Source organism: Loxodonta africana, chromosome 3, assembly GCF_030014295.1.
Source record: "Loxodonta africana isolate mLoxAfr1 chromosome 3, mLoxAfr1.hap2, whole genome shotgun sequence".
Lineage (NCBI taxonomy): Eukaryota > Metazoa > Chordata > Mammalia > Proboscidea > Elephantidae > Loxodonta > Loxodonta africana.
Genome location: NC_087344.1, coordinates 76,808,938 through 76,832,357, shown reverse-complemented (window position 1 = coordinate 76,832,357; position 23,420 = coordinate 76,808,938). Strand labels below are relative to the sequence as shown.

The window sequence follows — 23,420 nt, the reverse complement described above, 5'->3', positions numbered from 1 at the left end:
CTGGACATTTCATATAAATGGAATCATACACTATGTGGCCTTTTGTATATGGAGCAGTGTTTGCAATGCCTGATAATATGAGTATTGAAACCTAGATGTTATAATACTCCATTACTTATATAAAGAGAAATCTCAGGAGAACAGTGCAAAGCTGTGTCACATTCTATTCTGCCCAGCACTTTTACCATGAATACCCCTCCCCCAAGAAACCTTTCAAGAGTGGTGGCCTGGATTCAATTTTCCTCCTAGGAAAAAGGATATAGCCCTGCCGTGCCAGCCCAAGGCTCAACCTGAAACTTAAAACGTTGTTTATCCTCCGTTCCCCCCAGGCCTATAAAACATGCATCCAGATTAGCTTAATAGGATCCTTTCCCCTTGGGCTGATGTCCCTACTTTACCCAACTACAGAATTACTTAGATTCAAGGTGGCTAAATAATGAAGATGCCCATTACAAAAAAAAAAAAAAAAAATCTCAGGTATGTTAATAAAAAACTGTTACAGAATCTCCCGTCCCCGTCACCTTTGCTCATCCTGCTAATCACCCTGGAATATTATCAAACTCTTCTTCATAATTCCTGTAACAGAAAAAAGTGACTTACTTTTATATGACACCTGCTAAAGACTTGCTGAAAACCAAAACCATTTCCTTCTCCAGCATTCTACTAGGCAGAAATTTACCACATAAAATAAGCATGATGTCACAGGTGAAGGTTGCAATAAAGAGGTGAAAAGACACAGTTGGGTTTCTACAGACATAAGCAATACTTGTGCTTGGATCATCAAAGAGCAGGAGGCTTCACTTCTGCAGGGCACAGGCAAGGATCTGCTTAGCCAGAGGTTTTGACGGCAGTTTTAAAACAGGAATGCTAGAGTCATATGGCAGGAAATCATTCTGAGAAATTTGAATTCACAGTTATTATAAGTGAAAAGGTAATTTTTTGTGGATAAAGATATCACTCATGTTCTGTGACAAAGACTGCAGATACCGAATGTTTAAATCCTCCTTATAACCACCAGGTGGTGTTCTCTGCCTGAAATGTTATCCCAAAACCTTCTTATGGCTACTCTCCACACAGGCTCAGATCTGTTAAAAAGACCTTCGGTACCTCCAAATCTGTAGACAGGTTGCACAGTAGTTCAGCCATATAGCCGATATACCTGCATGCAACTCACACACTTTCTTCGGATGGTAGGGAGTTATATAAACACAAAATGAAAAACCTAAACAGGTATGAATGAGGTTTCCTAAAGTGCTGTACATTATTAAGTTACAGTTTTCAGAAAGGAATTCTGAAAAGACCTATATGAGACTAAAAATAGGGCCAAAAGTTAATGTTTCATATTTCTTTACCATTTTTCCTTTGCTCTAGATTCTAGAGTCTAGAACTCATGATAAGATTGTTAAAATGTATTTGTTTGCTAACAAAGTCCAGAAGCCAAAACACTAAAAGTTAGCTATGGAATGTTAGCCTGTTTGCTTCTTGGCCCTAAATCCAGAGTAGGGAATCCCCAATTATCTAAAACATTGTCACACTGGAAATTCTCCAGACCGCATTCCAGAGTATTTAAGGTCCTTTTGTCCTGGTAGAAACCCTGGTGGTGTAGTGGTTAAGTGTTACAGCTGTTAACCAAGAGGTCAGCAGTTTCAATCTGCCAGGTGCTTCTTGGAAACTCTATGGGGCAGTTCTACTCTGTCCTATAGGGTTGCTATGAGTCAGAATCCACTCGAAGGCAGTGGGTTTGGGTTTTTTTGGTTTTTGCCCTGGAGGCATAGTGGTTAAGTTGTTGGCTGCTAACCGAAAGGTCAGCAATTTGAACTCAACAGCCTCTCCACAGGAGAAAGACGTGAAAGTCAGCTTCCGTAAAAATTTACAGCTTTGGAAACCCTATGGGGCAGTTCTACTCTGTCCTATAAAGTCACTATGAGTCAGAATTGACTTGACAGCAACAGGTTTTGCCTCTGAGGAATATTAAATTAAGACTTGATCTGGAGCCACTGACGAGGTCTTGGTACAGAAATACAGGCAACGACACTCTCCTGGAAAGCCCGGGGGGGATCCTCCTTTGCCCCCATATCTGTCATCCCTCCCCCAACCTTCTTCCAGTGAAACAGTGACAGTACTATCTCAGACACTCGGTCTCCTTTAGTTTTGAGCCGCTGGGTTTTTTAGTCAATAACTGCACGCTCCATAAAACATTCTGAAATTGGAGAAGAGAAAAATACAAGAGACCAAAGTTACTTTATGGCTGGAAATGTGGGGAAATACGTAGTTATTAAAAGTAGAGGCTTTGGAGTCAGAAAAGACTTAGGCTTGGTTGGAGCTCCATCAGTGATCAGCTCTGTGACCTTTGGAGAGCTACTTCAACTTCCTAAGCTTCAGTTTCCTCAGCTACAAAATGTGTACAATAATATCCACCTCGCAGTGCCTAGAATGTAGAGGGACAATAAAAAACAACAGCAACATATAAGAACATGGTATAGAATGAGATTTCTAGAACCTATCTCCCATTCATCTTCTCCACCGATAAAACCAAAAAACCAACCAAACTCGCTGCTGTCAAGAGGATTCCGAATCATAGCGACCCTATAGGACAGAGCAGAAGTGCTGCATAGAGTTTCCAAGGAGTGCCTGTTGGATTTGAACTGCCGACCTCTTAGTTAGCAGCTGTAGCACTTAACCACTACACCATCAGTGTTAGCACAATGCAAATACAAGGTAATGGCTAACTGAACATATTCAACAGTAGCCTGAGGCAGCATTAAGCAATATTAAAATTAATATGTATGTAATCACCCTGCAATAAGGAATCAGTGAAAATGAAGAAAGTATATGGATTTGGTTGATTAGTCAAGAAATCAACTACTCTAAGTACCAGCCCAGCATCAGGAAAACCTGAGCTCACTGCATGGGTTTGACAAGTCCCTCTGGGGCTCACTTCTCCATTAATAAAATGGAAAGCACGTAGGTAATTTCCAATTTACTCAGCTTCTGGAAAGCTTTTAGATACTGAATGACTACTACTGGTCTCCTACAAATTTGCCTTGCTGTTAAAACTTCCCTGCACAATTAAAAAAAAAAAAAAAAAAAACTTCTCCTACCGCTGGAGCTGCCAGACTTAGAAGGGTTGTGGGCCTAAAAACTCAGCAGAGAGGAGGAAACCTGGAGTATCAGATGGTTTAAAGCTACTATTATAATAATTACTGCTCCTTTAATAATCAACCATTTTGTGAGTTGACCCTAACCTCTCATGGAGTTCCAAGCAAATAAATGTTGCAGAAAAAAGAATTTGATAAATGATGGCTACCCATGTTACCATATTTAGACTTTCCAACATAGTGGAGCTGTTGAAAATCTCTCAATTGAAACGGTAAAGGAAAAAAAAAAGGGTAAAGGAAGGGGGAGAAAATATATTCCATCTTAGATCCAAGTCCTATTGACTCTACCTTGAAAAATTTTCCAGAATCTCTCCATCTCTACCCAAGACCTTCTCATCTCTCGCCTACAAGCGTTCATTCTTTCAGCATTATTCACTGAATACCTACTATATGCCAACATTCGCCTGCTAGGTACTATATGCCAACATTCGCCTGCTAGGTACTGGGGATACAAAAGCTGAGATAATAAAGATGAGAGTCCCTTTTTTTAAAGAACTCACAGATTAATAACAAACTGGTCTCCAAACTCTCATCAGAATGATCTTTTTAAAACACAAATCTGTACAGATCACATCCCTAAATGTAAATCTTACATGTACTCTCAAATTGGCACAAATTTTCTGAAGGGCATATTCCATATTGAGCTCTTGATCTCTTGCCACAAAATCTACTCTTTCTCCATTATTCTCCACCTTAGTAATTTACACTGCCATACATCAGAAATTTATGCATCATCTTTGATACCTCTTCCTCCTTCAAACCCCACACCAGTATCACCACCAAGACTAAAACCTCTCTCAAATCAGTATCTCTTTTTTCTCTATATCACTATCTCTCTAAACCAAAGTCACCAGAATCTCTCTTAGACTAGTGCAATAAGCTCCTAATGTCTCTCTACTTTTACATTCACTTCTTCCCTGGCCCCCAACCAAAACCATTCTCCACAAAACAGTAAGCTTGATCTCTTAAAGAAACAAAAGCAGCCTTGTCACTCTGCTGCTTAATATCCTTCTATGGAAGGTCTCCTTCTATTACTGTTGGAATAAAGAACAAAACCCTTAACCCATGGTCTCCAAAGCCTCCTATGATCTGGTTCATGCCTACTTCTCCAGCCTCAACTCCTGTGACACTGGTCTTTTCATTTCCTCAAAGCATCAACATGTTCCTTCCTTATGGCCTTGTACATGCTGTTCCTACTGCCTAAAAAGCTCTTACGCAACCATCATTCACCACTAGCCAACTCCTATATATCACCAGGGTCTAAGCTGAAATGTTTCTTTCTCAAAGATGTCTTCCTTTGGCCCACCACAAACTAAACCAGACTATAATTTCTCTTCTACTCTTTCTTTTGGTTTTTACCACCTTGGTATGGAAAATTTCAAACATATAAAACTAAAGTATAATGGACCACAAGCTTCAGGAATTATCAACTCCTGGCCAATTTGTTTTAGCTAGACTTCCAGCAATTTTTCCTCATCCTCAGCCTTGGCTTATTTTGAAGCAAATCCCAAACACCATACCATTTCACCTGTAAAGACTTCAGTATATATCTCTAAAAGATAAGGGCTTTTTTTAAGGTTATAAACTTGCACTGTACCCTTTACTTTTTCTTCCTAATCCTTACCACATTCGGTAATAACATATTTACTTGTGTCATTGTTCAATATCTGTCTTTCCCCCTAAACTATACGTGTCATAGGAGCAGAAACCAGATCTGTGTCATTCACTGTCATATTCCCAGGGCATAGCACAGTTTTTTGCACATAGCAGGGAAGAAAAATTTGCTAAAAATTTAATTAAAAGTAAGTGAATTCTTCAACTCAGTTGTAAGAATCCATCGAGGGAAGCAGCAGGTCAAGAACATAAAGAAATGTATTAGGTAACTTAATTACTACATGTTTATAAAAATTGGAAACATCAGTAGGAGATTATGTCAAGAAATTGCATCTCCCTACAATGGAGAAAAATTATGTAGCTCTCTATTATACAGAGAGATATCTCCATGAAATAGTAATTTTTAATTGTTTTAAAATAGTATATATGGAACAATTTAATTTTGTTTAGAAATGTTAATAACTGTATGTGTGTATGCACAGAAAAAATGTCTAGAATATACATAAAATATTGAAAGCTATTATTTCTGGGGAGTGGGGTTTGAAATATGTATTTCCTTCTCTATATCTTTATACACTCTGAATTGTTTGCATGAGCTTGTATTACTTTTGTAATGAGAAAAAACAATACGGGCATTTTCAAAACAAAACAACACAACCTTCTATGGTTCCTTATTGACTGCAGAATAAGTTGAAACTCCGTCTATGACCTCTAAAGCCCTTTAGGAGTCTGTGCTGTATACACAGTGAGCAAGTCATCATTCTGAAATAAGCCATGCCTTCACACCTCCACGTCTTTACTTACACCATTCATCCTACCTGACGTGGCCTTCTTCCCTATTCTCTGCTTGACAAACTTTTTAAAACCCAGTCCAAAGTCCTCCGATGGGATAAAGCTTAATCTTCTCTATGGCTCATTATCCACTGTACGCTTTCCTCTTCATTATTTGTTGTTGTTAGCTGCTGTTGAGTCAGTTCTGACTCCTAGCACCACTATGTACAACAGAACAAAAAACTGCCCGGTCCTGAACCATCCTCACAGTTGTTGCTATGTTTGGGCCTATTATTGCAGCCACTGTGTCAATCCATCTCACTGAGAGTCTTCCTCTTTTTCGCTGACCCTCCACTTGACCAAGCATGATGTCCTTCCCCAGGGACCCGTCCCTCCTGATAACATGTCCAAAGTACATGGCAAAGTCTCGCCATCTTCCTTTCTGAGGAGCAATCCGGCTGTACTTCTTCCAAGACAAACGTGTTTGTCCTTTTGGCAGTCCATGGTATATTTAACATTCTTTGCCAACACAATAACTCAAAGACTTTGATTCGTCTTTGGTCTTCCTTATTCATTCGTCCAGCTTTTGCATGCATATGAGGTGACTGAATATACTATTGCTTGAGGCAGGTGCATCTTAGTCCTCAAGGTGACATCTTTGCTTTTTAACACTTTAAAGAGGTCTTTTGCACCAGGTTTGCCAAATGAAATATGTCATTTGATTTCTTGACTGCTGCTTCTATGAGCCTTGATCGTGGATCCAAGTAAAATGAAATCCTTGACAACTTCAGTATTTCCTCTGTTAATCACGATGTTGCTTATTGGTCCAGTTTTTGAGTGTTTTTCTTTTTTTATGTTAAGGTGTAGTCCATACTGAAGGCTGTGGTCTTTGATCTTCATCAGTAAGTGCTTCAAATCTTCTGCATTTTCAGCAAGCAAAGTTGTGTCATCTGCATATTGCAGGTTGTTAATGAATCTTCTTTCAATCCTGATGCTACGTTCTTCTTCATATAGTCCAGCTTCTCAGATTATTTCCTCAGCATACAGATTGAATAAGTATGGTGAAAGGATACAATACTGATGCACACCTTTTCTGATTTTAAACCATGCAATATCCCCTTGCTCTGTTCAAATGACTGCCTCTTGGTCTGTGTACACGTTCCATATGAGCACAATTAAGTGTTCTGGAATTCCCATTCTTCACAATGATATCCATAATTTGTTATAATCCACACTGTTGAATGCCTTTGTGTAATCAATAAAACACGGGTAAACATCTTTCTGGTATTCTCTGCTTTCAGCCAAGATCCATCTGACACTAGCAATGATATCCCTCATTCCTCGTCCTCTTCTGAATCCGGCTTGAATTTCTGGCAGTTCCTTGTCGATGTACTGCTGCAATTGTTTTTGAGTTGTCTTTAGCATAATTTTACTTGGTGTGTTACCAATGACATTGTTCAGTAATTTCTGCATTCTGTTGGATAACCTTTCTTCAGAATGGGTACAAATATGGATCTCTTCTAGTCAATTGGCCAAGTAGCTGTCTTCCAAATTTCTTGGCATAGACAAGTGAACGCTTCTAACACTGCATCCATTTGTTGAAACATCTTAATTGGTATTCTGTCAGTTCATGGAGCCTTGTTTTTTGCCAATGCCTTCAGTGCACAGCTTGGACTTCTTCCTTCAGTACCGTAGGTTCTTGATCGTTTGTTACCTCCTGAAATGGTTGAACATCGACCATTTCTTTTTGATATAGTGGCTCTGTAATCCTTTCACCTTCTTTTGATGCTTTTTGTGTTGTTCAATTTTTTGCCCATAGAATCCTTCAATATTGCAACTCAAGGCTTGCATTTTTTCTTTAGTTCTTTCAGCTTGAGAAATGCCAAGTGTGTTCTTCCCTTTTGGTGTTCTAACTCGAGGTCTTTAGTGCGTTTCATTATAATACTTTACTTTGTCTTCTCGAGCCGCCCTTTGAACTCTTCTGTTCAACTCTTTCATCTCATCATTTCTTCCATTTGCTTTAGCTACTGTACATTTAAGAGCAAGTTTCAGAGTCTCTTCTGACATCCATTTTGGTCTTTTCTTTTTTTTTTTCCTTTTCAGTCTTTTTAATGACCTTTTGCTTCTTCATGTATGATGCCCTTGTTGTCATCCCATAACCTGTCTGGTCTTTGGTCATTTGTGTTCAATATGTCAAATCTATTCTTGAGATGGTCTCTAAATTCAGGTGGAATATACTCAAGGTCATACTTTGGCTGTCATGGATTCATTTTAATTTTCTTCAGCTTCAACTTGAACTTGCATAGGAGCAATTGATGGTCTGTTTTGCAATTGGTCCTTGGCCTTGTTCTGACTGGTAATATCGAGCTTCTCCATCATCTCTTTCCACAGATGTAGTTGATCTGATTCCTGTGTATTCTGTTCAGTGACGTCCACATGTATAGCCACCATTTATGTTGTTGCAAACCATACTTCTAATGAATAAGTTGCTGATTTTTTAAAAGTCTATCATGGCATCTCCCATGTCATTTCTATCACAAGGCTGTATTTTCCCGTTACTGATCCTTCTTCTTTGTTTCCAACTTTCACATTCTAATCACCAGAAATTATCAATGCATCTTGACTGCTTGTTTGATCAATTTCAGATGACAGGAGTTGGTAAAAATCTTCAATTTCTTCAACTTTGGCATTAGTGGTTGGTGTGTAAGTTTGACGAACAGTCATATTAAATGGTCTTCCCTGTACGTGTACGGATATTATCCCATCACTGACAGCGTTGTACTTCAGGCTAGATCTTGAAATGTTCTTTTTGACAATGAATGCAATGCTGTTCCTCTTCAGTTTATTGTTCCTGGCAGAGCAGACCATATGCTTGTCTGATTCAAAACAGCCAATACCAGTCCACTTCAGCTCACTAATGCCTAGGATATTGATCTTCAAGCATTCCATTTCATTTTTGACAATGTCCAATTTTCCTTGCTTCATACTTTGTACATTGCACATTCTGATTATTAATGGATGTCTGCAGCTGTTTCTTCTCATTTTGAGTTGTGCCACATCAGAAGATGAAGGTCCTGAAAGCTTGACTCCATCCGTGTCATTAAGGTTGATTCTACTTTGGAGAAGGCAGCTCTTCCCCAGTCGTGTTTTGAGTGCCTTCCAACCTGAGAGGCTCATTTTCTGGCACTATATCAGACAATGTTCTGCTGCTATCCATAAGGTTTCCACTAGCCAATTTTTTCAGAAGTAGATTGCCAGGTCCTTCTTCCCAGTCTGTCTTAGCAGAAGCTCTGCTGAAACCTGTCCATCATGGTTGACCCTGCTGGTATTTGAAATACTGGTGGCATAGCTTCCAGCATCACAGCAACATGCAAGCCACCACAGTATGACAAACTGACAGACGAGTGGTGGCTTCATTATTTAATATCTTATTTCAATTAGTTGCTCACAGGTCTCTCTTGCCCTAAATATATCAGGTCCCATCATCATTTATTTCAGACATTTAACATAATGCTAGCAAGCAGAAGATAGTTATACAATAAATATTTGTTAAATGAGTTCATCAACAAGCAACATTAAAAAAATTACACAATTTTCCTTGTTTTGCTAAATGAAGGGAGAAGTTTTCAAACACTTTACAGGCTAAGCTATCACACAGAAAAGGGGTTAGGTTAGTTTGGCAAAGCTCCAAAGGCAGAATTAGCACCAATAAGTAGAAGTTCATTTTAGCACACTCTAGGGAAGAATTTTCTAACAATTGAGGTTGTGTGAAAACAAATGCAGCATATCCAGAAATAGTAAAATTCTAGTAAGTGCAGATGTTCAAAGGGAGCTCTGGTAGCACAGTGGCTTAAGCACTCGGCTGCTAAGTGAAAGGTCAGCAGTTTGAACCCATCAGCTGCTCCATGGGAGAAGGATATGGCAGTCTGCCTCCATAAAGATCACAGCCTTGGAAACCCTATGGGGCGGTTCTACTGCGTCCTGTAGGGTTGCTATGAGTTGGAACCAACTCGACAGCAATGGGTTCTCTTTTTTTGGTTGGCAGATATTCAAGTAGTAGCTGGATAATCAACTCTCAGGGATGGTAAAGAAATGATCCATGCATAATAGGTGGGTGCATGATGAGTTTTAAGGGCCCTTCTACTACTCCAGCTCTATAAGATGATTAAATAAAAAACCCCATTGCCAAAGTGACTCTATAAGACAGAGCAGAACGGCCCCATAGGGTTTTCAAGGAGCGGCTGGTGGATCCGAACTGTGGATATTTTGGTTAGTGGCTGAGCTCTTAGCTACTGTGCCACCAGGGCTCCCATCTATAACATGATAGTAGGTAATTTTTAGGTCCCTTCCTGCTTAACCTTCAATAAAACCCCTTGCTGCCAAGTTGTTTCCAACTCATAGCGACTCTACAGGACAGAGGAGAACTGCCCTAGAGGGTTTCCAAGGAGCGGCTGGTGAGTTTGAACTGTCGACCTTTGGGTTAGTAGCTGAGCACTTTAGCCACTGTGCCATCAGGGCATCTTAGCAGTCAATGGTTCTGAAAATTCGAAATATCATAAACACTTTATGAAGATGCTAGATCTTGATGAATCTAACAAACGAGATCACATTCAGTTTATGGAGCCTGTGACTGGCACTGAAAACTGGTTTAAAATGAGATAGCCACATAAGGAAAAATTTACCAACTCTGATTTTAAAGTAGAAGTTGACTCTCTTTGACTTATAACATGACTTATGACACTTAATAACTCATTTGGGAGTCAAAGTGAGAAAGAAGCAGTATTTGTTTGAAAAACAATTCTAATTTGTAACCTCAGTTCCCTTCATTATTCCCCTCTATTCCTTGATTCATTACAAAGGGGAATACACAGAAACACTAGTGCCGTCTTGGAGAAATCAAGTAGGACTGCTGAGAGGTATGTTTACCAGTCTATTTCCATCTACCCAAAAGAGAATTCACTCAGTTCCCTATTTCAAAATAACAATAAAAAATACTTTAAACTTCTGAAAGTACAAACATTTTAAGGAACCATAAGACCAAACTAAGTGCTTACTCAATCAACCTCTGCTGTTAGAGTGCTCTGCAAGAGAAGTCCATTCCCATCCGGTCCATCTTGCAAGAATGTTGTTTCCGTTTGTCATAAAAGCGACACTGTCTACAGTCATACATTTGAAAAAACAGCAAACGTTAAACTTTTTAAATGTTTGAGATGAAGCAAATTCAAACATTTCTGAGATTAATTCAAGCATAAAGGTAAATACTATACCAAAGAATTTAAAATTAGAAAATCAGAGGTAGAAAGAACCTTAGAAGTCATTGAATCCAACCTCCCACTGAATGAAGGAGCCCCTTCTCTAGGTGAGCACCCAGACCGTCCTCGAACACCTCTAGTGCTAAGTCAGTTATGTCATATTTCAAAAGGTAGCCAGTTGTGCTGTTAGGTGGCACTGTTAGAGATGCCTTCCTTACATAGGTTTCTCCCGCTATTTGAAAGTTCATTTCTGCCACTTCACTTTTAGGAAAGATCTACATTAGTACCTGTTTTCCATAACCGAAAGATTCATTAACTAAAAGAAAACAGAAGAGGATTTTCGCCTTTACGAAAAAAGGCGAAAAGAGAAAACAGCTTTCCTCTAGGTAAACAGCTGGTTTGGCGGCATGTGTCCCCGCTGACAGTGGGATCAGTAGTTGAAAACCAGGTCAGCGGTGCTAGAGGTGCGCCAGTCCCCCTTGATCGTCTTGGCAACCTCGGGGGGTGTGGTAGTCTGGGAACTCAAAGTGCGACATGCCTGAGGGGGCGGCATGCAGTCCAGGCCAGCGAGGCTGGGGGGCACCCTGGTCAGAAAGCCCAGAAGCTCCTCCCCCAGGCCTCCCTCAGCTGCCTCCTCCTCCCCTTCCCCCTTCCCCTCCTCTCCCCCTCGTCCTCTCCCTCCCCCTTCTCCTCGTCCTCCTGCTGCCCATCCTCTGAAGGTGTTCAGTGCCCAGGACGCTGCAGTGACGGCCGCCCCCTTGCCCGATGGCCCCTGGGTGCACTCCACCAGTCCCTGGTGGTCCACCCTTCCGGGATCATCACCCACAGCTCCTGCCCAGGCTTTATGTGTTATCTGGTATGATTGGTAGGTTAGTTTTTGGGTCTGGGAACGTTCAAAATTTTTCCTCGTATAAATTAATGGTAATTACTTCTTGGCTTTATGGCACTTTGGCTTACAAAAAGTTTCATAGGAATGCTGTACTTTCGGATAGCGAGGCAAACTTGTATTGACTGAGTCCCTGCCTTCTTACCACTTCTACTTCCTGGTGCTGGTTTTATACTCCTCCCATATTTATATAAAATATCAAAGTATGCACGATAAAGATGGAGGCTTCGAGATTCTAGCAAAAGAGAGCAAAACCAGTTGAGCCAACTTAATCCAGGAGATCGATAATATAACAGGTATGGCAATCGGATTGCTACTGAGTATAGATGAAGTAAAGCAATATTATCCTCCTACCAGGTAACCAGAAAAAAGAGGTTAGTAAAGTAGAACGCTGCTATGTATTCACTGATTAAAGGATTAATCGATCAACATCTAAACCCATCTTAGCAGTTAACTTAAAATGGCTTTTTTCTAAAGACATTATGCCTGTACACTCAGAAGGCAACAGGGAAGCCAACTGGGGTCTAGTGGAAGAAAAGAAAGACATTCTTCATCTTTCTCTAGTTGTTAGCAATGCTTACACAGACAGTGGACTGGCCTTGACTTTGCTCAGCACTGAGTAAGGGAGGACCACAAAATTAAATACAACTTAAAAAGGGCCAAGAGAAAGGAATAAAAATCCAAAGCAATAAAACAACCAAAGAGCCAGGGCTAAGACAGGGCACATGTCCACAGTTGGGTGCAGCAGCTTTCCTCAGGTCCTTTATACGTTGGCTACTCATTTCCTTTAAATTTTGGCAAAACCAATACTTGCCCTGAACTAGACCAGTCCCTGGAGAAGGACATCATGCTTGGTAAGGTAGAGGGTCAGCAAAAAAGAGGAAGACTCTCAACGGTGGCATAGCAACAATTGTGAGGATGGCACAGGGCTGGGCAGTGTTTCATTTTGTTGTACATGGGGTGACTATGAGTCGGAACTGACTCAACAGCACCTAACGGCACCTAACAACAACACATCAGGTAGGATGCTTTTACATATCTCATGTCATTTTCCTGGCCCCTGTTATCTACAGTTAAAGATAGAGGTTGTCTAAGCTCTGCCACTGTGTGACTTCAGGCAAGTCATTCACTTCTCTGAGAGTCAATTTCCTTACCTGGTTAGATTATCTCTAAAATCTAATCCACTTCTAAAAGACAGTAACTCTACCTCCAAAATTCATTAAGCTACTCTGGAAAGACTGAAGGAAGGGCAATTAACTTTCAGTAAATTTTGGCTCAACACCAGTCTTATTTTCCCGGTTTATTACTAGTAGGTAGGGATTTACTGTATGTTAGGGTGTAACTCTTCCTTTCTGTCTATCCCAGCAGTTAATGGTAACTAGTGTGTACTTAGGTGATATTTTTGGTAACAAAAAACTATCAAATCAAATAACCTGCAGCATTATTATTCATCTCTACTCCCCAGAAGACTCTAGGAGGGAAAGGACCAGGTCCTCGTCTGGACTTGTTACAGGCTTTGAAAAGGACTTTCGGCCAAAGAAATGTGATGATGATGTCATTACCCCATTCAAGGACATCTAATTAGCCCCTCACCATCAATTGAACTCCAGACTTCTAAGTGTTGCTTAAATTCTTCCATGATTTGGGCCTTTCTAAAATCAATTCTTATTACTCTTCTCACTTCTATATGCCAGCAATGACATCATTTTCCCTTAAAATTTTGTGTACATAGACCAGCTGTTATGGTCCTGCCACAGGGAGACACATGAAAGGGTGAACTCTACCTACCCACAGACACCTAGACAGGGACAGAGGGTCTCCTGGGCACAGTGAATCCGTGATTCTGACCCAAAGTTTCAAGGGCTGCCATGGGTCCTGCAGATCTGCTGTTCTGTGAGCTACCTCCATAAAAAAAAAAAAAAAAATTAAATCCCTATTTTGGCTTAAGCTACTTCCAGTTGTGTGTCTGTCACTTGCAACGTCAAGAGTTCCAACTAAAATACTCCCCAGCCTCTTTTTTTGTTTTCACCCCCTATAATGTTGGAATTCTTTACTTCTAGGAACAGGTTATAAACTTTTAAATTGCATGGCCATTTCCTTTTAAAATAAATAAGTGAATTATAAACAAAACACCAATTCTCACTTCTTCAGGCACGTGGCCACCTCCTCCCCTCACCACCAAGCTTGGCCAGAGCCTCTATTCTCCACCTTCAAAGGGGGACCTGCAACCCAAAATCTGGCCACCTCCAGGCCTGCCTGTGCGGTAAAGGTACCTCTCAGGTAAAGCTGCTGGGGATAGGTTGCTCACAGTAGAGTCCCAGGGGTGGACAAGAAGGCTCTGGGTCAGAGTCTACCAGAGAGATACTAGAAGGAGGTGTTGTTTAAAGAAATAAAAGGTGGCAAATACAGCCAAAGAAAGGACTCATTCCCTCCTCAGAGGCAACCATACTTGTGAAGATAACTGGGTGGATTGAAGATAATACTCAGGGTAACCTTGGGAGTCACGTGCTGAATGGTAGGGCCATGTGACGGAAGGAGCCTGGGTCACTGAGTCCTCACTAGAGGATAGTCTCCCCTGCCCAAAAATGCTTGAGTTGAATGGGGACAAACTGGCTGCACTGAAAACCCATGAAATGTTAAGGCATTGCCAGTTCCAACTGATTTCTCCTGAATTATGATTGAAATCCAGGTATCTTACTTAATACTTTTGGTGAAGCCCTCCAGTCCTCTGCTCCTGTCTGCCTGCACTGACCAGCACAAAGGAGAGAGGGAGAGTTCAGGAGAGGGATACCCTTGTAACCTTGGTAGGCAGGATCAGGTTTCCATGCTACAGAAAGAGACTTCAAGTCAGGAGAATGAACCTCACTCAGGGATACAGGCACACGAGCCCTCTAGTGCAGCGTGTCCCACCACTATGTCCTGACACACTCATGTGCAGAAAGTTATGGCACGGGACTGCTTTTGATCTCCAGTTTCCTGTACGGCCAAATGGGGCCTAAAGTGGCCTGAGCTCCAAGCTGGACCCTGGCTGCAATTAGCCCTCTTCTCTTCTCCAAATGTACAAATAATATCACTTTCTACTTGTGTAGTACGCAGAGCAAAGTTAGAGAGCATGTTTTATAGAACCCGGCTGGCCTCCCTCAGCCTCACTGATGGTCTGTCCGGGTTGCCAGGCACTTGTTTACGTTAGAGGTGGAACGCTCCACAGGGTTCCTTGTGGTCAGTTGTGGCCCACAGGACGCTGACAATCACAGGCAGAGCTATGGTGCCCTTTGGAGCCACAGAGAACCTCATGAATGCCATAAAAATGTCTTTCCAGCTGATCCTGGAGCAGCTGTGCAGTACTCTAGTGGTGGTATCTGAAAGCTTGAGAAAAGGCCCAAGTCTCTTGGAGTTTCCTGGGAGATTCTGGTACATGCTGCTATGATTATTTTTATAGTAAAGAGCAAATATACTTTAAAGAAAGGAAAAGAGCTAGCCAAAAGATTTTCTGCCTAGTTAAAGAATACTGTGAAGCCAGTAAGAAGATTAGACTGACAATGAAGCCCTCAAGTTACCGCCAGTGGAGGCCAATCCTCTAGTGTTACAGACACTATTATTATTGCTGTGAGGTGTTGTCAAGTCGATTCTGACTTATAACGACCCTATGTACAACAGAATGGAACACTTCCTGGCCCTGTGCCATCCTCATGATCGTTGTTATAGTTGAGCCCATTGTTGCAGCCACTGTGTCAATCCATCTCATTGAGGGTCTTCCTCTTTTTTGCTGACCCTCTACTTTACCAAGTATCATGTCCTTCTCCAGGGACTGGGTCCTCCTGATAAACTGTCCAAGATATGTGAGATGAAGTCTAGCTGTCCTTGCTTCTAAGGAGCACTCTGGCTGTACTTCTTCTAAGACAGATTTGTTCATTCTTCTGGCAGTCCTTGGTATATTCAATATTCTTTGCCAACACCATAATTCAAAGTTATCAATTTTTCTTCAGTCTTCCTTATTCATTGTTCAATTTTCACATGCATATGAGGCAATTGAAAATACCATGGCTTGGGTCAGGTGCACTTTAGTCCTCAAAGTGACATCTTTGCTTTTTAACACTTTAAAGAGGTCTTTTGCAGCACATTTGCCCAATGCAATACTTCGTTTGATTTCTTGACTTCCATGGGTGTTGATTGTGGATTCAAGTAAAATGAGATCTTTGACAATTTCAGTATTTTCTCCATTTATCTTGATGTTGCTTATTGGTCCAGTTGTGAGGATTCTTTTTCTGTATGTTGAGCTGCAATTCATACCAAAGTCTGTAGTCTCTGATCTTCATTTGGGGTCCATGCAGGAGACTGGATTTTTGGCAGGACTGTGGAGAGTGACACACATTCAAAGCAGCATGGTCGGCTGCCATCTTTGAGTGGAGCATCACTGTTTGTTTCCTACTCAGGTCAAAATCCGAAGGGCAACGGATTTTGTTGCTATGCAATGTGTAAACTGTCCTCCTTTAAGTCAGCAATTACTGAGCCATTCCAAACAGGTTGGAAGCCCTGATTTAGGAGAGCTGACATTTTGTAACCATTTGTTTCTTGGTTTTTAATTTCTTTTAACTTCTGTTCTTTTGTTTAGAATAAGCTTTGCTGTTTAAATGCTTCTAGATTTTATGCAGTCAAAAAAAAGTTTTCCCTTAAAAGTAAAAGTACACAATTTGTGTTAAATAAATGCTTCTACGAGGAGACTCTGAGAATGAGGGCCCTCATTATGCCAATAATCCTGGGAAGAGGCCTGTATTCCTATCTACTGAGAAATGTGTGAAGGAGACCTAAGTGGGCAGCAGGATAAGAAGGTTGGCTTGGCTTTTACTTCTATAGGTCAAGTTCTATAGGGAGTAAATTCTTAGGTCATTAGATAGAACCATTCATATAGAGGATGGCCTGAGGTGAGAAAAAAAGAAATCAACCAAGATGACTAAGAGTTACACTGCTGCTGAAAAGCTAATGCACAGAGACTTCAGGATTATGAAATGGAACACGGACTGGAACAAGCTAAGGTAGGATCAGGAACCTAAACCTTGAAAAGGTGACTACATTTTAGTTTCTTATATTTTGTGATAAACTTTTTTTGTTGTTGTTGTTCCCTGTTTGTAATCAAATTTCTGAGTGGTCTCAACAGGGCTAAGGGAAAAATGAATCAAAGGCAGTCATTTGTGTCCACATATGAGCCAGAGTTTTACAGCACAGGCAGTAATGTGAGGAAAGCATCAATAATCCAGATGGAACAACTCAAAATGGGACGGAGAAGCAGGATGGAATTGGGGCCATACAGTCAACTGATCATCTCTACTTGTAGATTTTCCTTGCTAAATTCATACTTTTGGAGGTTCTAAGTTTTGACAAATAAGGAAAACTGAACTACTTAAACTTTCCTGATCTACCTACAATCTCTCAGAAATAGCTTTCCATGGGTTATTCTATTTGCAAACTACTTTTCTGTGAAAATCTTGCCCCACTCACTTTCTCTATGAAGTCTTCCCTCCTTCCTATTCTGGCTCCCACAGCACTTTGTTGCCTCTCTGTGGCACTCATCTATGGTTGTTTTGTTGTTACTGTTTATTGGGGTTTTTTTGTTTTTGTTTTTGTGAGCCCTTTTAAGTAATAACTGTCTCCTTTAGTATACTTTTTTAAAAGCCTAGTTTGAGTATTTTCCTTATGTGGATTTGAGGTTTAAATCACTTCTAGAAAATTTACACAAAGGTAATTTAAACATTGTCCATAGAAAGCCAAGGGGAAGGGTGTTTTTAATGCTCCTTGTCCCCTTGTTAGCCCACGATACTTTGACTCTAACCAATTTCCGCTACACAAAGACTCTGCTTAAAGCATTTATGAATAAGCTAGAAGAGTGGTGGCTGAGACATGGCTTTTCTGAAAAGGGGAGGGAGGAAACAAAAAATAGTTGCTTTCATTTGGGTTAGGAGGGAAATTATTTCACTAGTTGCTAAACGGTGAGGCTATCTCAGTACAAACAATTGTTTGGCTTGACGTCTCCATGTGGGCAATTACTCCAGTAAAGGCTCAGTTGGAATGAGACACGGGATAGGGACTATTCAAGCTTACATGTCTAACTCATGGCTTTGGGGTCCCAGAACATCCCAGCAAGGATGCTCACAGAACATACTCTAGTCAGCAAACAGCACCATTCTGCACTAGATCCAGTGAAGATGACTATCTCAGTGACTATCTCAATGGCTAAAAGCAGGTTTGGGGGGAAGGAGGTACGTAGGGAGGGATTTCTTGGCTAACAACTAGGAAATCATTTCATAGTTTGTCAGGTGGGCCCCATATTTCAAAACTTGACTTTATAATTAATTTCCTATCAGAGTCCCTAGGTGGTGCAAATGGTTAACATGCTCCGCTGCTAATAAAAAGGTTGGAGGTTGGAGTCCACCCAGACGTGCCTTGGAAGAAAGGGCTGGTGATCTACTTCAGAAAAATCAGCCATTGAAAACTCTATACAGCACAGTTCTATTCTGACATACATGGAGTCGCCATGAGTTGGAACTGATTCAAAGGCCTCTGTTTTTGTTTTAAATTTCCTATCCATCATGACCTCACTTTAGGTAACAGATTTTAACTTTGTCCGATAAAAGTTATTTCCTCCACCCCCTGGGGACATTTAGTTCTTTACATTTTTTAGGTTACTTCAGGTTAAAGCCTTAACTTCCTCTTTGCAACAACCAACATCTACTCATAATGTGAAAAAGGTACTGAAGATGCAAAGTGAGCCAGCCTACTTTAGGGGTGCATATTTTTAGAAGAGAGGCACTCTGGTGGCACAGTGGTTAAAGCGCTTGGCTGCTAACTGACAGGTCAGAGGTTTAAATCCCTCAGCAGCTCCATGGGAGAAAGATGTGGCAGTCTGCTTCCATAAAGATTTATAGCCTTGGAAACCCTATGGGGCAGTTCTACTCTGTCCTATAGGGTCATCATGAGTTGGAATTGACTCGATGGCAGTGGGTTTGGTTTTGGTATCTTTAGAAGAACCTATTAACAAAGGGTGATTGCTCTTCATCCTCCATCCTGGGCACAGATTCCCACCCCCCACCTCCACCCCCATCACACTGACTACAGGATTAATTTTTTCTCCTAGGTAGTTGAAGGGATAAATGCCATGATACTGAATTCTGGATATACAAGGCCCAGTCCTGATCTATAACTCACAAAGCCAGGGGCTGACCTGATAACCTTTGCAAGTAAATGCTTTCATATATTTTAATCACTACCTCAACAGCTAACAGCAGGTTGCAGTTGGTGCGTAGGGAGGGAGTGCTCAGCCAACAGCTAAGCAATCATTTCAAAGCTTGCCAGGTGGACCTGGTATTTCAAAACTTAACATTGTAATTAAACTCTCTCATAATCAAGTGTTGACACATTTACATATGGTAAACATTTAATATATGTTTGCTGATAAAATAGGTAGTAAGCAGTAGAGCAACAATATCAATATGGATATTAAAGATAGCCCACATTCAAACAGTATCACTCTTTTTCCTCTGGAGCAGTGGTACTAAACCAGGGCAATTTTGCTCTCCAGGGCAATAGCAACGTCTGGAGACATTTTTGGTTGTCACAACCAGCTGGGGAGGGAGGCTACTCCTGGCATCTAGTACACAGAGGCCAGGGATGCTGCTAAACATTCTGCAAAGCACAGGACAGCCCTCAACAACAAAGAATTATCCAAAATATCAATAGTGTGAGATTGAGAAACCCTGCTCTAGAGGAACCATTTTTAAGCCATTTAGTTTAGACCATGTGAGATAATAAGAATATTTCAATTCTATGGAAAAGCTTCTTCTCTTATTCTGTAACAAACAGACAAACATTTAGAGTACAGAATTCTAAAATTGGAAAGAACCTTAGAGATCATCTAGTCCAAGCATGGTTGGAGAAACTAAGGCCCTGAGAGGTCAAGTCATCTGCCCAAATTCATAGCCAAAATCATCAGCCAGTTGGAACTGGCATCATCTTTATACCTCCCACCCCAAAGGTGTGTTACACTTAGTAGATGCTCATTGAATGGTCACTGAACTAAGATCCTGTACTTTAGGTGTACTCTCTTATTACAATGTACAATTCACTCTCTGCTCCAGGGAAGCCCAACATCTGAGACTGTGTGTAAAGCTTATTCACACCCTTTCCCCACCCACACTCCCCTTCCTCAAAGGAAGCCCACAAAGGGAGAAAAGTAAAGCATATTAGAGCTCAAGAACTAGTGACCAGGCAAAAAATTGTTTCTCAATTGTGTCAAGGAAAGCTTGTGTCTTTCACCCAGGCAGAAGCTTTATACAAAACCTTCTGAGTCAGCAAAGGGACCTTTGTGCAAGACCATGTACACGTGAACTTCTCCCCAGGATTGCAACAGCTTTCCTGACACGACAGAGGAACCCATGGCAAACAAAGTCTGAAAATCAGTGCCAGTTCAATTGGATCACAACCATATCCAAACAAGCTTGATCTTTCATTTCTAAACAAACAACAGAACAGAAATGACTTCTGAGACCAAAGTACAGGATGGCTAGCACAGTGGCATGCTAAATGTTAGTCCATCAGAACAGCCCCAGCTGAGGGAGGAGAGCCAAAGTTGGCGACTTGCCCTTTCAAAAAAGAAAACAGCCACCACAATGTTTCAAAACCTAGGTGTTTCCCGATATAGGAGGAATCCATTTCAGAATTAGGTATAATGAGGGGCAGGTCAAGGGATGTGCACTAGGCAGTGGGGCAGAGATGCCAGCCTTGTGGAAAGAAAGATCCTGCAAAGAGAACATTATGCAGAAGAACCCAGGGCAGGCCTCGAGGAAAAAATATCACAGCTTCCAAAAGAGCCAAAGTAAGGTTCCTCAAATTAAACAAACCTGTTCCAGTGGGTACAGAGAAAACTTCTGAAACTGCTGCAAGGTTATTATTAATTTCTATGGCACACGAGAACTGTGTCAAAATACTTACCCACCCTACAAAGGGTTAAAGGACTGCTATTTCAGCCTTTGGTTTCACACCCCACGCTAGATTTTTCCCAAGATGATGCATCACGTCAAATCTCCCACTGAGAGGGCACAGCACTAGCTTCATGACTGGCTCCAGCTTTTAATGTGGCACAGATGTCGGAAGCACACAAATGAACTGGCACCAAGAGGCAATTACCACAAAGTAACTATGAGATTCACTTGCCCAGCTTCCTGGATTATCACAGATCTTCAAACATCTGAATTAATAGTATGCAGTGATTGTCAAAAATTAAAACAAAAGAATATGATCTGAACACACATTAGCATAATAATGTTGTCCATGATGGGGACATGGACAATGTGTACCAGACACTCTGCATTAGGTATAGAGTTACACATGAGACATGGTTCCTGTCCTCATGGAATTTACAGGCTAAGAAAATCCTCTTTTTTAAAAAAAAAAAATGCAATAATTATCCCGTTTTGACAAATACAGGGTCTCTTAATCTGCTTTCCCAGCAGTCTGAATTTAAGTCAAGGAGGCCTGAAGGAACAACATAAGATGCTAATCAACAATATATCACACCAATATTTGTTGCACAACAATATTTCCACACATCAGGTATATAATGTGGGAGCACTGGCCCATCTTGCTGCGATCATGCCCTGAAAGCTGTTCTTTATGGCCAAGCTTGGAGTCCACAACTCTCCACTTCTTGCCCCGGTAGCTGTCCACCACAATAAAGCAGTTCAGAACGACAACCCCCATAGCAAAGCAATCTCTGTTGTTGTTGGGCACCTTCAAATTGGTTCTGACTCATAGCGACCCTATGTACCACAAAACAAAACACTGCCCAGTCCTGCACCTTCCTCAAGATCATTGTTATGGTTGAGCCCATTGTTGCAGCCAATGTGTCAATCCATCTCATTGAGGGTCTTCCTCTTTTTTGCTGACCCTCTACTTTACCAAGTATCATGTCCTTCTCCAGGGACTGGGCTCTCTTAGTAACATGTCCAAAGTACCTGAGATGAAGTCTTGCCATTCTCGCTTCCAAGGAGCATTCTGGCTGTACTTCTTCTAAGACAGATTTGTTCATTCTTCTGGAGGCACATGGTATATTCAATATTTTTTGCCAACACCATAATTCAACGGCACCAGTTCTTCTTCAGTTGTCCTTATTCATTGTCCAGCTTTTGCATGCATATGAGGTGACTGAAAACACCAGGGCTTGGGTCAGGTGCATCTCAGTCCACAAGGTGAAATCTTTGCCTTTTAACACTCCAAAGAGGTCTTTTGCAGCAGATTTTCCTGATGTAATATGCCATTTGATTTCCTGACTGCTGCTTCCATGGACGCTCACTGTGGATCCATGCAAAATGAGATCCTTGACAACTTCAGTATTTTTTCCATTTATCATGATGTTACTTTTTGGTCCATTTGTGAGGATTTTTGTTTTCTTTATGTTGAGGTGTAATCCATACTGAAGACTGTGGTCTTCGATCTTCATCAGTAAGTGCTTCAAGTCCTCTTCACTTTCAACAAATAAGATTGTGTCATCCACGTAACGCAGGTTGTTAATGAGTCTTTCTCAAATCCTGATGACCCGTTCTTCTTCATATAGTCCAGCTTCTCGAATTATTTGCTTAGGATACAGATTGAATAAGTATGGTAAAAGGATACAACCCTGACGCACATCTTTCCTGACTTTAAACCAAGCAGTATGCTCTTGCTCTGTTCAAATGACTTGGTCTAAGTACAGATTCATTGTGAGCACAATTAAGTGTTTCGGAATTCTCATTTTTCTCAATGTTATCCATGATTTGTTATGATCCACACAGTTGAATGTCTTTGCATAGTCAATAAAACACAGGCACACCTTTCTGGTATTCTCTGCTTTCAGCCAAGATCCATCTGACACCAGAAATGATTTCCCTTGTTCCATGTCCTCTTCTGAATCTGGCCTAAATTTCTGGCAGTGCCCTGTTGATGTACTGCTGCAGCCATTTCTGAATTACCTTTAGCATAATTTTACTTGCAAGTGATATTAATGATATTGTTCAATATCTGCATTCCATTGCATCACCTTTCTTGGGAATAGGCACATATATTGATCTCTTCCGGTTTGTTGGCTGGTAGCTGTCTTCCAAATTCCTTGGCGTAGACGAATGAGCACTTCCAGAGCTGTACCTGTTTGTTGAAACATCTCAAATTTGTCAACTTCCGGAGCCTCGTTTCTCGCCAGTGCCTTCAGTGCAGACTGGACTTCTGCCTTCAGTATCATCAGTTCTTCATCATATGCTACCTCCTGAGATGGTTGAACATGGACCAGTTCCTTTTGGTACAGTGACTTTGTGTATTCCTTTCATCTTCTGATGCCTCTCGTGCCATTCAATATTTTGCCCATGGAATCCTTCAATATTGCAGCTTGAGGCTTGAATTTTTTTCTTTAGTTCTTTCAGCTTGAGAAATGCTGAGTGTGTTCTTCCCTTTTGGTTTTCTAACTGCAGTTCTTTACACATTTCATTATAATACTTTACTTTGTCTTCTTGAGCCACCGTTTGAAATCTTCTGTTCAGCTCTAAGAGCTCCACATCCTTCTTTCCAGTCTGTCTTAGTCTGGAAGCTCCACTGAAACCTGTCCACCATGGATGACCCTGCTGGTATTTGCAATACCAGTGTCATAGCTTCCGGTATCACAGCAACATGCAAGGCACCACAGTACAACAAACCGACAGATGAGTAAGGCAATCTCTACAG

At 41.1% G+C, this 23,420-nt stretch overlaps 1 protein-coding gene across 2 annotated transcripts in view; it reads right to left on the bottom strand.

Annotated features, from left to right (window-relative positions):
- SMAP2 (small ArfGAP2) overlaps window positions 1–23,420 on the bottom strand; it is a 56,309-nt gene that overhangs the window by 20,288 nt on the left and 12,601 nt on the right. Inside the window, exon 2 of one of the 2 annotated variants that reach the window (XM_064281788.1) lies at window positions 10,598–10,699. The exons of the other annotated variant lie outside the window; for it this stretch is intronic. The gene's annotated coding sequence lies outside the window, so the exon portion shown is untranslated. The remainder of the gene's footprint in view (window positions 1–10,597; window positions 10,700–23,420) is intronic. 2 annotated transcript variants of the gene reach the window in all.